Source organism: Ovis aries, chromosome 1 (genome assembly GCF_016772045.2).
Source record: "Ovis aries strain OAR_USU_Benz2616 breed Rambouillet chromosome 1, ARS-UI_Ramb_v3.0, whole genome shotgun sequence".
Taxonomy (NCBI): domain Eukaryota; kingdom Metazoa; phylum Chordata; class Mammalia; order Artiodactyla; family Bovidae; genus Ovis; species Ovis aries.
In genome coordinates, this window is record NC_056054.1 from 230773447 (window position 1) to 230789829 (window position 16383).

Here is a 16383-nt window from a genome sequence, read left to right on the forward strand (position 1 = left end):
AAAATAGCACCAAGATTTATGCTATTAAGTGATTGAAGCAGAACTAAGTGTATATAGCAAACCACTATTTATGTAAAGTTGGGGAAATAAAATAGAAATTTATATTTATATTTGAATTAAGAAATTTTGGAAGGATGTATGTTTCTGGTAGCAGAAAGCTGAGCAAGAACTAAGAAGGTGGAGGACAGGAGTGTGAAGGTATCTCTTCAATACGTACCTTTTAATACATATTTAAAATTTTTTGAACCATGAGAATGTATTGCATTTTTGAATTTTAAAATAAAACAAAAATTTTTTATAGCAGACTCCCCCCTCAAAACAAAAGTAAATAAAAAAATTAAATATAATTGCAACATATATAGCTAAGCCTTAGTATCTACAAAATTTAAAATATTTATCAAGTCAATAAGAAAAAGATACTCCGTACAAATCTGTAAAAAGAATACATACCTGAACAAGCATTTAAGGAAGAGGAATTATAAATACATTCAGAATTTAAAGTTTGTTTAGTATTACTGATCAAGAGAAGGCAGATTAATACCAAAAAAAATACCATTTTCCTCTAACAGATCAAATTGAAGAGTTTTTGTGGTGAATGTGATAAAAACTATATAACAAAAAGCCTCCATGTTTGTGGAAGTATCGGTTGGTACCTGCCATTTCAGAAGTGTAATTTGGAAATATTTAGTAAAGTTAAAAATATGCATTCCCAACAACCTAGAAATTTCACTCCTGTGTGTAGCCTAGTCAAATTTCTGCACCAGGACACACTTACAAGGATATTTCTTTCAAACACCCGTGTGTGTGTGCTAAGTCGCTTTTGTCAGGTTTGACTCTTTGCCACCCTATGGACCCTAGCCCGCCAGGCTCCTCCATGCAGGCAAGAATACTGGAGTGAGTTGCCCTGCCCTTCTCCAGGGGATCTTCCTGACCCAGGGATTGAACCCTTGTCTCTTGCGTCTACCTTCATTGGCAGGTGGGTTCTTTACCACCAGCACCCGCAAAACACTTCAAGCACTCATGTAGCACTTACTACATTCCATACATGGTTCAGAGAACTTTAACCTCAGATAGTCCACATAACAACTCCAGCAGATAGGTACATTAATATCCTGCCTCCTGTGCTGTGCTGTGCTATGTCGCTTCAGTCGTGTTTGACTCTGTGCAACCCTATGGACTATAGCCTGCCAAGCTCCTTTGTCCATGGAATTCTCCAGGCAAGAGTACTGTGGTGGGATACCATCCCCTCCTCCAGGAGATCTTCCCAATCCAGGGATCTAACCCATGTTTCCTAAGTCTCCGGCATTGGCAGATGGGTTCTTAACCACTAGCGCCACCTGGGAAGCCCTCCTTGCCTCATAGATACAAATAAAGCCTGACATTAAAAAAAAAAAAGGGGGGGGGGTAAGATTGTTGTCCAGAGTAGTGAGGCTAGTAAATGAGACCTCTGGCAGCCTGGCCCAACTTTATTCTTTCAATCCAAACTCCACATTGTCTTTCAGAAAAATCCTGCCCACCACTTACAACCTCACCAATAGAGGAATGGGTAAATAGAATGTGCTATGTTGGTAGGATGAGATGGTATCAGCCACTAAAAAGTATAGCTATATATTTACATATTTATGAAAGTGAAAATGTTAGTTTCCTAGTTGTGTTGGACTCTTTGTAACCCCATGGACTGTTGCCCGCCAAGCTCCTCTGTCCATGGAATTCTCCAGGCAAGAATACTGGAGTGCATAGCCATTCCCTTTTCCAGGGGATCTTCCTGACCCCTCTTCAGCACTGCAGACAGATTCTTTACCCTCTGAGCCACCATTTAGTTTATACGTGAATAGCTCTCAAGGCATCTTACTGTGAAAGGATTTGTATATAGTTGATATTATTTATTTCTTAAGTTGTATTGTAGAATGTACCGAGGATATTATCACTGTCTTAAGCTTTCCTCATGTAAATGCTTTTAACTATAACTCCAGTATTTAAATAAATAAATACAGGGCTTTATGGTTATAGTTATCTTTTTTTTTGAATGAGCTTTGACAGTTTTTGTTCTTCAAGGAATTTGTCCTTTTCATCTACGTTGACATATTTGTTGACATAAAACTTCCATATATCCTTATTTCCCTTTTAATATATTGATAGGATTTGTAGTGATGTCACCTCTTTTATTCCTGATACTGGTGAATTTGTATCTTCTTTCTGTTTTTCCAATAGGCCTGGTCAGAATTTTTTCAGTAAAAATATGTGCCTCTTTACCAGTATTAGCAAAATTAAAACAATTTTTTTTCAACCATTTTAGCAAGAAAATTATATCTTAGCCAAATGGATATAGTGGACTTCCCTAGTAACTCAGTTGGTAAAGAATCTGCCTGCAATGCAGAAGACCCTGGTTCAATTCCTGGATCGGGAAGACGCGCTGGAGAAGGGATAGGCTACCCACTCCAGTATTCTTGGGCTTCTCTTGTGGCTTAGCTGGTGAAGAATCTGCCTGCAATGTAGGCGGCCTGGGTTTGATCCCTGGGTTGGAAAGATCCCCTGGAGAAGGGAAAGGCTACCCACTCCAGTATTCTGGCCAGGAGAATTCCATGGACTGTATAGTCCATGGGGTTGCAAAGAGTTGGACACAACTTTAAGAAGAAATGGATATATTTGCTATCTACCTTTTTGTTTCTGCATCAGAATTCTTTTCAGTTATAGAATTATTGTTTTATTGATACCATCTATAAAGGAAGCAATTATTCATGAAATTTTTATTGAATTCCTCCTCTGTGCTAGATACTAGGCTAGAGCTAGAGTTCCTCAGATGAATTAAAACACGGTGAGAGTTTGTCAGCTAGTGGGAGATAATAAGTATAATATCATAGCTTCTGTATAAGTGCCCTGTGGAAATAAAAGAAGATGAGGTCAGCTCTACTTGGCATGGGTATCTTTACAGAGAGGAAGAGGTAAGAATCGTGGAGAAAGGATGAGCTTTATAAGCAGACCAGGCGTTCCAGGTAGAGGGGCTTCCAGGTGCAAGGCACAGAAGCAAAAGGAAGAATGATGGCTGTATCATGGTTCGTTTTTTCAGCTGCAAGCAACAGAAGCAGTCTTGCGTTGATTAAATGGAAATGAATTTTTTATTAAAAAATCCGTTTTAGGAGTTCCCAGAATGCTGGGAGGAGTGAAGGATCAAAACTACACTGGAGAACAGGTGAGGAAGCCTCTGGAGCTCCTGCACTGGGAGCTGTGGGAACCTCCACCATCCTGGCCCCACAGGTGCCTGTGTTGAGCCAGAACCATGACCTTGCCACTACTCCTGCCCCTGAAGATGGCTGTTTATGCTCCCAAACCCAGTGACAGAGTAGGTTCTATACAATTATCCTTCATCAGGCTATTCACTCCTAAATTACCATTTTGCATGGAGAATCTGATTGAGTTTAAATTGCCTTCTTTTATTTATTTAATGTTTATTCAACAACTCAAGCCCATACTATATGCCAGATACCACGCTGAACTCTAGGGAATCAACTGAACAAACCAATTCCTACCTTCTTGAGGTTTATAGTTTGGGAGGGGTAGTGAGGAAGATGGTTAATTTTTTTTTAAGTATATTTTGGAGACAAACATGTATAACATGTCAGGTGACAGTAAGTGCTATGGAAAAAATTTTAAAATGAAGCAGGGGTTGAGACATGCAGGGGAGGCTGGGCGTGTTACTGTTTTATAGAAGGTGGTCAGGGAAAGCATACTAAGGTGAGGTATGGGTAAACATGAAGGAAGTGAGGAGCCAGCCATACGGACCTCTGGAATAAGGACCTTCCAGGCAGAAGAAACACAAATCCACATGCCCTCTGGTGGAAATATATCTACTGTGTCTAAGGGACAGCAAGGAAATTATGTATAGCTCCAGTGTAGCTGGAGTGATTGGAGATGAAGTTGACGACAAGGAGGAAGAAGGGGGAAGCTACTTCATGTGAGGCTTTGCTGATCATTGGAAGGACTTTGGTTCTAATTCAGGGTTAGATGGAGAGCTATTCCATTCAGAGTATTGAACAGAATGGAGACGGTGTCGACTTGCATTTTCACATTATCTAGGTGTTCTGTTACAACTATATTTTAACAAAGCAAGAACAGAAGCCCCGGAGCTATTGTAATAATCCAGGTGAGAAACAAAATAACGGTGTTTTAATCAGAATAGCAGTGGTAGTAAAGATAGTGAAAGGCGATAGGCATCTGGATACATTCTGAAGGTACTGACCTCACTACACAGGGTTGTATGTGCACGAGTGGTAGTAACAAGCCTGAGAGGTGGTGGGGGCCAGATAACAAAATCCTTTTTATGGCAAGTAAAGGAGTTTGAATGTCATCCTCAGGCTATGAGTTGTCACTTATTCAGTTTAACTAGAAGAGTCACATATCACATTTTATTTGAGAAAGCTGATCTGGTGGCAGGGTTGAGAATGGAATTGAAGGGGCCATGTTGGAGGCAGTGAAATCTAGTAGGAGACTCCTATCACCATCCAGATAAGAGAGGATGAAGAATTTAGCAGAAACAAAGTTATCTAGCTATCGCAGTGGAGAGTGAGGAATAGTCATATAATAGTTTTCTACCTCTGTATAACAAATTATCATGAACTTAATTGTTTAAAATCATACATATCTATTGGAGAAGGCACTGGTGACCCACTCCAGTACTCTTGCCTGGAAACTCCTATGGATGGAGGAGCCTGGTAGGCTGCAGTCCATGAGTTCGCTAAGAGTCGGACACGACTGAGCGACTTCACTTTCACTTTTCACTTTCATGCATTGGAGAAGGAAATGGCAACCCACTCCAGTGTTCTTGCCTGGAGAATCCCTGGGACGGGGGAGCCCGGTGGGCTGCCATCTACGGGGTCGCACAGAGTCGGACATGACTGATGTGACTTAGCAGCAGCAGCAGCAGCATACACGTCTATTGTTTCACATTTTCTATGGGTGAAGAATCCAAGCATGGTTTAGGTACATTCTCTGCTCAGGGTTTCAGAAGGCTGCAATCCAGGTGATGACTGGGCTGTGTTCTATGGAAATTTGACTGGGGAAGTCTTCCTCCAAGTCCACTCAGGTTGTTGGAAGGATTCATTTCCTTGTGTCTGTAGGATTGAAGGCCCTGGCTTCTTGTTGGCCCTTGGCTGGAGATTGCTCTCAGCCCCTAGAGGCCTCCCACAGTTCGTCATCATGGAAGACTGATTACTTCTTCAAGCCAGTATGGAGAATCTGAGTGTGAGTCTGCCAGCAAGATGGAGTCCTACATGACATCAGGTAATCGTGGGAGTAACATTCCATCATCTTCGCCATATTCTATCTCATAGAAGCAAGTCACAATTTCCACCCACACTCAAGGAGAAAAAATTACACAGGGCATGAACATCAGAAAATGGATCATTGAGGGTCACCTTTTGATCTATCTCTCCACCATATATTACAAAGAATGTTAAGAACACAGAATGGATGGGACCTAAGATGTGGCAGCATCATTGTATGTGAGCTGGAAAATGACAGATAGAAATACAGAATGATGCTTTACAGTTTATGTGCTTTGTGAGTGATGAGGGTCCTTCATTAAGATGAGAAGCAGAGGAAGAGCAGCTAGTTTGGGAGAATACTGAGTCTTCTTTAATTTGGAAGTAGAAGATATTACCAAAGTATTATGTTTACAAAATTACAAAAATATTACTACCATATTTTACAAAATAACAGTATTTTTTATAATGAAACAAACAATAGTTCTTCTGAACAACCTAGTTCTTATTTCTTATTTCTATAAGAAACCCAAGTTCTTATTCTCCTATTCCTAAGACAAGCAAACAAAATCCAACTCTTGCAGTTCAAGCCATGTGTTATTTTGCTGAACTAAAAGGAAGTTTCCAGATCTATGTGAATTTCTGTGTCTCTAATGGACTCTTGCAAGCAGGGAAGCTGAACACAGAAATGGCATACCTAAAGCAGTGTCAGTGGTTTCAGGTAAGAAAAATTATTTCTAGAAAGTTAAATCATCCAGGAATTCTCAGTGTTTTATGTAACTTACACATTTAAAGTTATTTTAGAAATTATCTATCATCTATAAAGGAAGCATCTTAGTTTGACTTTGTGGTTAGAGAGAATATTCTTTATTTCAAGTTTGCTAAGGAGGGAGGCAGATGACACCACCCTTATGGCAGAAAGTGAAGAGGAACTAAAAAGCCTCTTGATGAAAGTGAAAGAGGAGAGTGAAAAAGTTCGCTTAAAGCTCAACATTCAGAAAATGAAGATCATGGCATCTGGTCCCATCACTTCATGGGAAATAGATGGGGAAACAGTGGAATCAGTGTCAGACTTTATTTTTGGGGGCTCCAAAATGACTGCAGATGGTGATTGCAGCCATGAAATTAAAAGACATTTACTCCTTGGAAGGAAAGTTATGAACAACCTAGAAAGCATATTCAAAAGCAGAGACATTACTTTGACAACAAAGGTCTGTCTAGTCAAGGCTATGGTTTTTCCAGTGGTCATGTATGGATGTGAGAGTTGGACTGTGAAGAAAGCTCAGCGCCAAAGAACTGATGCTTTTGAACTGTGGTGTTGAAGACTCTTGAGAGTCCCTTGGACTGCAAGGAGATCCAACCAGTCCATCCTAAAGGAGATCAGTCCTGGGTGCTTATTGGAAGGACTGATGCTGAGGCTGAAACTCCAATACTTTGGCCACCTCATGTGAAGAGCTGACTCATTGTGAAAGACCCTGATGCTGGGAGGGATTGGGGGCAGGAGGAGAAGGGGACGACAGAGGATGAGATGGCTGGATGGCACCACTGACTCAATGGACATGAGTTGAGTAAACTCCAGGAGTTGGTGATGGACAGGGAGCCCTGGCGTGCTGCGATTCATGGGGTCGCAAAGAGTCGGACACAACTGAGCAACTGAAATGAACTGAACTGAAGGAGGGAGGGGATGGAAGTTGTGCAATAATAGAGAGAGGAGCAAAATACAGAGCAATGTTCTGTGAAACTAATTATCCAAAGGAATTTATGAAAACTGCATGGATGGATGGATTACATGATTAGGTTTATTGAGGTCAAACAGTATATGACTAGGAACCACCAAACAAGCCTAGGTGGCTAAAGTGGAAATATTTAGGGGAGTGAACATATAATTGCTTTAAAAGAATTAATTTGCAATGTCACAGTTTCAAGTACACTGAATGACTACATTCCTTGTAGGCCCTTCCCATCTCTGCCTGTTGCCCTGTGGTTGTCATTAAAGGGGTCATTTGTTAGAGGTGGTTCCTGATGGGTCTCCTAGACCACTTCATTTGCAAGGAGCTGCCCTGAAGAGAGGGCTTCCTAGGTGGTACTAGTGGTGAAGAACCTGCCTGCCAGTGCAAGAGACATAAGAGATACAGGTTTGATCCCTGGGTCTGGAAGATCCTCTGGAGGAGGACAGGGCAACCCCCTCCAGTATTCTTGCCTGGAGAATCCCATGGACAGAGTAGCCTGGCGGGCTACAGTCCATGGGGTCTCAAAGAGTTGGACACGACTGAAGCGGCTTCGCACACACGCCCTGTGAGAGCCCAAAAGAGTCATCCACAAATCTGGTTTCAGGTGATTCTGTCTGATAAAACTTTTTCGGAGGTAAATGGCAGAAAACCCAACCTAAAATCACTTACACTGTAAAGGAACTGGCTCACAGTAAAGGATGGATCTTGCCAATATCAGAAGCAGCTGGTTTAAGTGGCTTGAACAAAGTCACTAAGATTCAGTTTCCCAGTGACAAGACAGCAGGTCCAACCAGACCTTGTATCTCATCATCAAGTACAGCAGTAAAGGCTCTGTCCCCCAGGGCCAAACATTCATCCTTATCCTGACTCTCACTGGGCGGGAAGGGATCCACACCTCCCCTAAATTAATCACTGTGGTTGGGGGAATGCAATTTTCCTGATTAGCTAAGATACAACCTATTTATGTAAGCCAACTCTATCCAAAGGACATCATTTCCAGGGGAAATATGCATACAATTTTTACCAGAAATAGGATAAGTGGATGTTGGGCAATCAACACAAGAGAAAGTCCTCTTCACCCTATGAGAATGACTTTTAACTGAACCAGCAATTTATTTACATGATACTGTGATTGCCAGTGACATGAAAATATTGATATTTCCAATTGTACACCTTACATCCTATTCTTCCCACCGCACTACTCCACCACACTCACATACTTCATTTAACTGAAAGCTCTAGTTAGAAGAGACTCAGAAATATCCTATTGCTTTGTGTGTAGGCAAAACCTCAGATCAATAAAGGTGGAAAGCCCGCGTTATGCACACAAGGGGAGAGAAGTGCCTTTAGATACAACTATCCACTGGGTACCTTCAATTAATTTCTGCAGTGCTGGCTTGGAAAAACCCCTAGTGCTACTGGATCCTTCATTCAGTTGTTCAGGATTTCACTAGCAATATTAATAGCACAGCCAGATTGTGTGTTCACTCAGGCTAGTTATTTTCCTTCTCTTATGGTATTTTTCTTTTATCATATTTGGCTTAAGTACTATCTCATTCTGCTACATTCCTTCCTCTATCCCTCCCCAAACCTTTTCACTGATGCCTGCCTGATAAAAGGCCCCACATCTGATATTGACCTAAAACTTCCTTGATTCCTTAAAGTGAGTTATTCATTAACTGAACCTAAATTACTGGTTGTTGGGCAAATCTAGTTCTTTCAAACTACGGATCTGCTGAGAGAGTCTTCTGTAAATCTACTGTAGAAATAAGTGAAACTTTGTGCCAGTTGTTAGCAGTAAGCAGAAGTCTGAGAGAGGGAGGAGAAGTTACTCATTTGCTCAATTCAGCATGGTGAGTCCAGGGGAGGGAATCAAGTGTACCTTGGGCTTGACAAGCAGCGCAGGCAAGTGCCGCTGCTACCGACAGGACAGAGCCGGGCAGGGGCGACTGACTACTTCTGAGCATGGCCGTGGGTTCCCCCAGAATCGCTCTTAGGATCAAGCATTTTGCCATCTATTTCCTATGATGGCCAGAATTTCCTGTGCTAAGAGGTATGGCTGTCTTTTTTCCTGTCCTTTTGTTCAGCAAAAACAAAAGCTAATTAAAGTAAATGTCAGAAGCTGCAGTGAGGCAAAGGGTGGGCTGCGGGACTGGGGCAGAGAAACTTCCAGGGGCTGGCTGATTACGCAGATAAAGTGCACTTGGGAGTTGTGTGTCTAGCCATGTATGCATACTTTTTACTTATTATGGGGGGGAAAAAAAAAGCCACCTCTCTGTGGATTATTAAAACATGTCTCTAGGCCTCTAGAGCAGAAAACTGCTTCTGGACTCACCGAAGGTGCATTTTGTTTCACTCCATAATAGTTTGGGCTTATTTCTATTTCATATTTTTATTTACCTCAAGAAACATTTTGCAACCAGCAAAGAAACTGATCCTGCCTATGCTTTGCAAAGAAAAGTCAGTAGTATCATTACAGTCACCAGTTTGGACAGTCACCATTATTGTTTGCTGTTGCTGTAATTTTTTTTTCCCTTGATAATTTAGACACCTTACAAATCATAACTAAATCTAGCCACTTTTTTCTTTTTCAAATACATACTTAAATTGCTGTAGTACTCAGCAGCTGAATTCCATGATATTTATGTATGTTTTCAATTTAAAAACTAGAAAAAAAACATACTTAGGGCATTATTTGAATTGGTCATGCAGTTGTTTAATGTATGACATTTAAATGTAAATAGAGATACATTTAACATTGAATTTTCCTTGTAATTTGCAACTCTGGGTATGTTTTCTTGTAAAACAAACCCAGAAAATTGGAATTAAAATTTTTTGGTGAGATTTGTATCAATTCCAGAGCACATATGTCTTACGAAGTCAGAATTTATAAATGAAAATTGATACCTCATGAAACCATTATGACAGTTACAAATTCTTGGTCTAGAAAGTTCGTTAGATCTTTCCCTCATTCCTGATGAAGAGAAACGTTTCCTATCTATTAATATGTGTGTTCTCATAAGTTGCAATACATGTTCAAAATTAAGTAGATCTTTTTTGAGCTCTTGCCTAAATAGGGCATCAAACCTATTTTTTGTGTATGTGTATGATAACAAGCCTGCCACACACTTAGACTGTATGAGTTCTAGCAAAAACACCAAGGGCTGAATCCTTTAGCATCATTTAGAATAACCCAGCCGCAGAGGCTTTCAGTAGAAGTGAAGTATAGCAACATGTCGGCAGCACTGGGAGCCCAGAGACGTCCAGAGAACAATAGACATCTTGTGGGAAGGGCTGAAATGTTAGCGGCCCATTCCCATGGGAACGCCTGTAGCGCTTTCACACTGTGTGAAAAAGATGCTCCTTGAAAAGAATCTTTAATCCTTTCTTTCAAGGGCAAATCTGAGAACTTTATTGAAAGTTTCTAGAATCCAAAGGGATCTAAGTTAGTCGGTGGGCATTTTAAACACAAGAAAATAAAATGATAATTTTTTGATCCCCAAAGCATAATATAAATAAATATTGTTATTATAAAATTTTCTGAGGTGACAAAACCAGAGAACATCCTAACCTGGAGTTGGAAGCTAGAAACTAATTTCTTCAGAATAAACTGGCTTCCTGAGATAGTTATGTTTACTGAAATCCTCCCAAAGTGGTATTCCAATGTCAGGTCATTGTCTTCTGGTTCAGGTGTGTAATTAGTAGATTCTGCTAAATGAAATCACACTTGAATCAGAAGACTTAATAGCCCAACTATTGGGATACCACTCCAGAGTCAGAAAGAGTGTCCACAACTGAGCAACTGAGTGTGCATGCATGCACACGTGCACACGCGTGCGCGCACACACACACACACACACACACACTAATGCATAATAGAGTAAACCAGCAATATCTTATTAGCACCCATTCAGTGTAGGTCACCTTGAAAAGTCATAAAGAACTTTTCCCTATAGTGCCCTGGAAGGAATAATACACTCCCTCCTCCCTAATAAACATGGGAGTAAGCACTGTGCTTAAGTAGAAAGTGCAGGTATTTGGATTACCTGGCCAAAAAAATGTCTGAGATACTGAAAAAATTCACTCTCACTGTTTGGCCGTGGTGGGGGTAGGGTCACAGTAAGGCTGTTTCTCCAGAGAGAAATCAGTTTCTGAAGAAATCAACAAGGACATTTGTAAGACAGTGCATGAACTACCCTGATTTAAGACTATGAGAGACTACAACTAGGATATAAATAAAACACAAATGGAAAAGACCTAGGCATCTTTAATGCTATGAATTTAATCTTCGGTAGCAGCAGAGTCATTGTTAGTATTTAAAAGGTACGACATGGGGATGCATTAACAGGAGAATGACCTACAAGAATAATTATGTTATTAAAGATATGATTGCTGTCACTATTTGTATGGTTGCTATATGCCAGGTCTGTGTTAAATGCTTTATATAATCTCTTTAAACTCTCAACAACCCACATCACCATCCTCAGGTGTAAATAAGGAACCTGAGGCTCAGGGAGGTTGAGTAATGTGACCAGGTTTATACTGCAGGTAGTGGCATAGCTGAACCCAGGTGTGTCCAGGTTCCCTCGACACTCCTCTCTGCTCTTCTTACTGGATTCTCACACTGTGTCCACCTCTGGACCCTCAGTTCATTTAAAACTAAAAGAAAATTGAATAAAAACTAGTGATAAGTACCATGAATAATGAATGGAGGATAAAGAAAAGGGAAGATTAAAGAAATATAATCTATTCTATTAAAAGAGAATAGAATAGAGATACTTCATCAGAATCTATCAGCCAGAATACCATCAATGAGAAAATGTATCTATTCACGGATTTCTGGCTTCTCTATTTTTATAAACTCTTCAAGGAGACAGTCCTCAAGGTATAGATGGTATAAAAATATGATTGATCACCAAGTGTTTGGGAAGATTTTTGAGGCCATTCCCCTGAAGCATAGGATCTGGTTCAGTGGCAGGTGTGTGGCCACCCTGAGTGCACACCTCTGTGGGGTATTCTCCTGGGGAGACACCCACAGTGTCCACATCTTGGTGATCATGCAGGTCACAACTTTTTGTGTACTTTGCCAGCAGATAGATGACTTGATGGGATGAACAGACCTACTATAGGAAGCTAGGGGGAGAGAATAATATAGCTTGAAACATGTTTTTTAAATGAATCATTAACTTTTGAAACAGTAAGAAAGGGTTTCAGTAACTTTTTCTCTTCTGGAGTATCAATAGATGAAGCAGGATAAGCATGTTCTTAGAGTTGGGCTATAAAGAAAGCATCAAAGAATTGATGCTTTTGAATTGTGTTGTTGGAGAAGACTCTTGAGAGTCCCTTGGACTGCAAGATCAAACCAGTCAATCCTAAAGGAAATCAATCCTGAATATTCGTTGGAAGGACTGATGCTGAAGCTGAAGCTCCAATACTTTGGCCACCTGATTGGAAGAACTGACTCATTGGAAAAGACCCGGATGCTGGGAAAGATAGAAGGCAGGAGAAGGGGACGACAGAGGATGAGATGGTTGGATGGCATCACCGACTGGATGGACATGAGTTTCAGAAAGCTGCGGGAGTCGGTGATGGACAGGGAAGCCTAGTGAGCTGCAGTCCATGGGGTCACAAAGAGTCTGACATTACTGAGTGACTGAACTGGAGTATTGCCGTAGTGTTTAAAGTATTAATACCAGTCTAATATGTCTGGTCCAAGAACCTTCCAGCAAATAAAATGGGAGAAAAGGGAGTGAGGGTATAGTATACATCTTTGTTGAGTAAGTCTGTTCTGCTTATTAGCAACTTCCTGCATTCTGAAAGTTTCAACTATGTTAATCTAGAGGCAGATGACTTCTTTAAGAGCTGTGGCTCATCCTGGACAAACACTCAGCTTTTCAGACTCTGTATGGGACATCTCAAGGGGGAGGGAAGTGTTAATTAAACTGCCATTCTTCCCCCTTCTGGAGGTTGAAAAAGGGCCCCCAGTGGGCACGCCATTCACCTGTTTGAGTTTCTGCTGAAGTTATGTTCTCTGCATAGCTTTTCTTTCCCTCTATTCTTCTCAGGCGAAGTATAGATTTCCATGAACACAGGCAGTTTTGTTTTCGCTGTTAAAAACAACTCCGCTTTACTGGAGCGGGCTGTTTCACCCCAGGAAACAGAGCCTTTCACTCAGAGGTCGCTCTCCCCTGGGTGAGGCGCAGCGGGTCACCTGACCACTGCGGAGCTGCCGGCGGCATCTCGGGCGCATTCCTAGAATTCTTCCGCCTGGCGCCACAATGAACAACTTCAGGCTCACTGAGCTGAGTGGATTCCACTCGCGGCGCCCTCGGACTCTGATGCCCACCCAGCCTCAAAATAGATCGCTGAGTACCCGCAAGCGCCCCTTTGAGGAGTAGCACGAAGGTAAAGCGCGTTTGCGGGGGACAGCTGGGATATCCGGAAATGTGTCCTCCATGGTGCAGAAGCATTTCTCTTTGGCGGGTTCTATCTCTCCATACAGAAACCCAATTTGTCAACCAACACCCGCTTAAGAAATGTAGACCGAATAATGAGAACTCGGGTTTCAGATTAGGGTCTCTTATTAAAGATTAGGGAAAGAATTTAGGAGAGCCAAAGCCAGGAACAAAAAGGAATTTTATAAGTCAGTTTTTGAAATACAGAAAGTACCAGATTTGGAGGCTGACCTACTTGGATGTGAATCTTGGCTCTGTCACCTGGGGCATGATATTTAACCTCACCAGTCCTGTTTCCTCTTTGGTAATAGTATCTACCTGGAGGGTTGCTGGGACATCTGAGAAGAGAGTGTCCAGCAAAGAACTTGGTTCAGAGGAAGTGTCCTAGTGTGTGTAGATACACATGCCTCTGTATGTGTACGGCAAGTGCATATATCCACATACAGAGAGGTCGCAGGACTATGCCATTCATAAGAGTAGGAAGTTTCTCAGGAGATGAGGTAAATTTTGATTTGGCTCTAACCCTCTGGGCTGTTGCAAAGAGAGCAGTTAGAAAAGCTACACACCTGAGCTGCTGAAAGATAAATAACATGCCTTGTTGATTCTTGTCCAGAAAAGGGCAGACTGGGTGCAGGCCACTCTTTAAATGAGGACGGATGGGAAGGGAGGCAGCTCAGTAATTATCATATACAGTCATGTATGCACCTGTACTTAGTCCTGAAAGGGCTTTGTCCTGGGAGATCAACTGCTTTCAATCCTGACTCTGCAACTTACTCAGCAGATCCCCCTGGACTGCTTGTTTTCATCTCTGAACATCAGTTTCTTGTCACATGGAGCTGTCCTGAGAATTCAGTGACTCATTATTTGGGAAGCTCTTAGAGTAGTGCCTGACTCATGGTAAACACTCGCTGAACACCAGCTGGTGGTGTCATTATTTTACAAAGTGCTTTTTTGTGTGTTGTCTGTTTTGATCTTCAAAAAGATAAGATAGATTTGGTGTGCCTTGGACCCATTTTGCAGATGAGAAAAATGAGGCTTGGGAAAGGAAGAGCATGAAGCAAAGGCCCAACAACTACTGAGTAGCTGAGCTAGAACTTCAGTCTGGGTCCCCAGACAAGTAGGTGACCTAGTATGCACTGGGCACACATGCATTGAAGGAAACCTCTCCTAAAAGTTTTGGCTGAACACCGTTTCCGGCACATAGCCATTTCCTTATTATTTTCCCCTAGGAAATATCTCTCTCCCTCATACTTCCCCAAACTTCCTTTGAAGTCTTAGGGGACTTTTTTCTTGGTCATCCTTATAATGTAGAATGTTTGGTACAAGTCTCCTCTCTCACTCCCTCACCCTTGGATGTGTGAATGTCTTCATGTATGGCTGTGTGTTGAACAATGGCAGACACACAATTGGAAGCATGAGTGTGGGGCTCCACACCAGGTGTCACTGCAGGTGTAAAAAGAAAAGAAGGAACCTAGGAGAACCTTGTGGTTCTCCAGCACGTGTTTCTGCTGCTTCTCAGAGCTTCAGCTCTGCTATGTCTGGGGCAGCTGAATCTGCTGCTGGAAGTGTCTGATATTGACCAACAAGCTGATTGGTCAAGATGAAGTAATTTGCATCCAATGTCTTACTTTCCTGAATATTATTTCACGGAGACACTGTCATTGCACATGTGTGAGGCTGGGGGATAGGGAAAGCAGGGGCAAACCCAGGAAAACATCACCCTAATTTTCCTGTAGATACTATAATTCACCCTTTCACATTTACCAGGGTGCTTTGTGGGCTTCCCAGGTGGTGTTAAGAGGTAAAGAACCCACCCACCAATGTAGGTGATGTGAGAGACACTGGTTTGATCCCTGGGAGGAGAGCATGGCAACCCACTCCAGTACTCTTGCCTGGAGAATCCTGTGAACAGAGGAGCGTGGTGGGCTACGATCCATAGAGTCGCAAAGAGTGAGATATGACCAAAGCACAGCACAGCACAGCACAAAATACTTTGTAGGAGCCTCATTCTTTGGTCACCCCAGCCCCTGAAAACTTCCCACTGCTCTTGTTCTTTTCTCATCCTCGAAGCCTCTCTTCCTTGTCACATTTCTGCTCTTTGATTGCCCTGAATCCCAGGGTATATATGGACAAGGATGCAGGGTCAGTGTAGGAGGGAAGAGGAACTCATTTTCTTGCTTTATGACTCTACCCATATCGTTATCCTTAAATGTTAACAATGCTCTCTATTCCTAACAGTTGCCTCACATGAAGCCTTACGTGTCATCGTCAGTCCATGGTGGTTATAAACTGGAAGCCTAGCTCTGGAGTCTGGGTCCAAATCCCAACTCTCCAGTCTCCTAGTTCTGTATCTTGGACAAGTTATTTAATGCCTTGGGTTCCTTATCTATGGTCTTCCCTTGTGGCTCAGGTGGTAAAGAATCTGCCTGCAATGCTGGAGACCTGGGTTGATCCCTGGGTTGGGAAGATTCCTTAGAGAAGGGAAGGGCTCCCCACTCCAGTATTCTTGCCTGGGAAATCCCATGGACAGTGAAGCCTGGTAGGCTACAGTCCATGCGGTTGCAAAAGAGTCAGACACAACTTAGCAGCTAAACAACAACAATACTTTCTAAATTTTTCTGAAGCTGGTAGATAGTGCAAAATTTGCATGTACGCAGTACTATCCTTGAAATCTCTTCAGTGGCCTATGAATTGCACCATTTGGAATACTACTGATACTTTCTTTGTTAAGTGCCTGATGAAGGCTTTGGCTTGCATTTAGAGATATGGGAAGTATGTATCTTCAAACTTGAAAACTGCATTCAGCACCAAGAGATGCTGTCTCAGTGATAGCTCCGGGGAAGGTCTGAGACACCCAAGGGAGCAGAAGACTCTTCTTTTCATGCTTGTTCTGGGCACCACATTCAGGCTGAAATGCTGGGCAGAACTGCCTGCTGCTTA

The 16383-nt window shown here is 42.0% G+C and overlaps 1 protein-coding gene across 20 annotated transcripts in view; it reads left to right on the forward strand.

Annotated features, from left to right (window-relative positions):
• The window catches only part of VEPH1 (ventricular zone expressed PH domain containing 1), a 676809-nt gene that overhangs the window by 398782 nt on the left and 261644 nt on the right, over positions 1-16383 (forward strand). For 4 of the 20 annotated variants that reach the window (XM_060394254.1, XM_004003218.5, XM_060394303.1 and 1 more), the window contains exon 1: positions 8782-8841. The exons of 8 other annotated variants lie outside the window; for them this stretch is intronic. The gene's annotated coding sequence lies outside the window, so the exon portion shown is untranslated. Of the gene's footprint in view, positions 1-8781; positions 8842-8883; positions 9042-13236; positions 13394-16383 lie in introns of those variants that run through there. 8 more of the 20 variants (XM_060394249.1, XM_012100716.4, XM_060394302.1 and 5 more) reach the window with 2 other exon arrangements.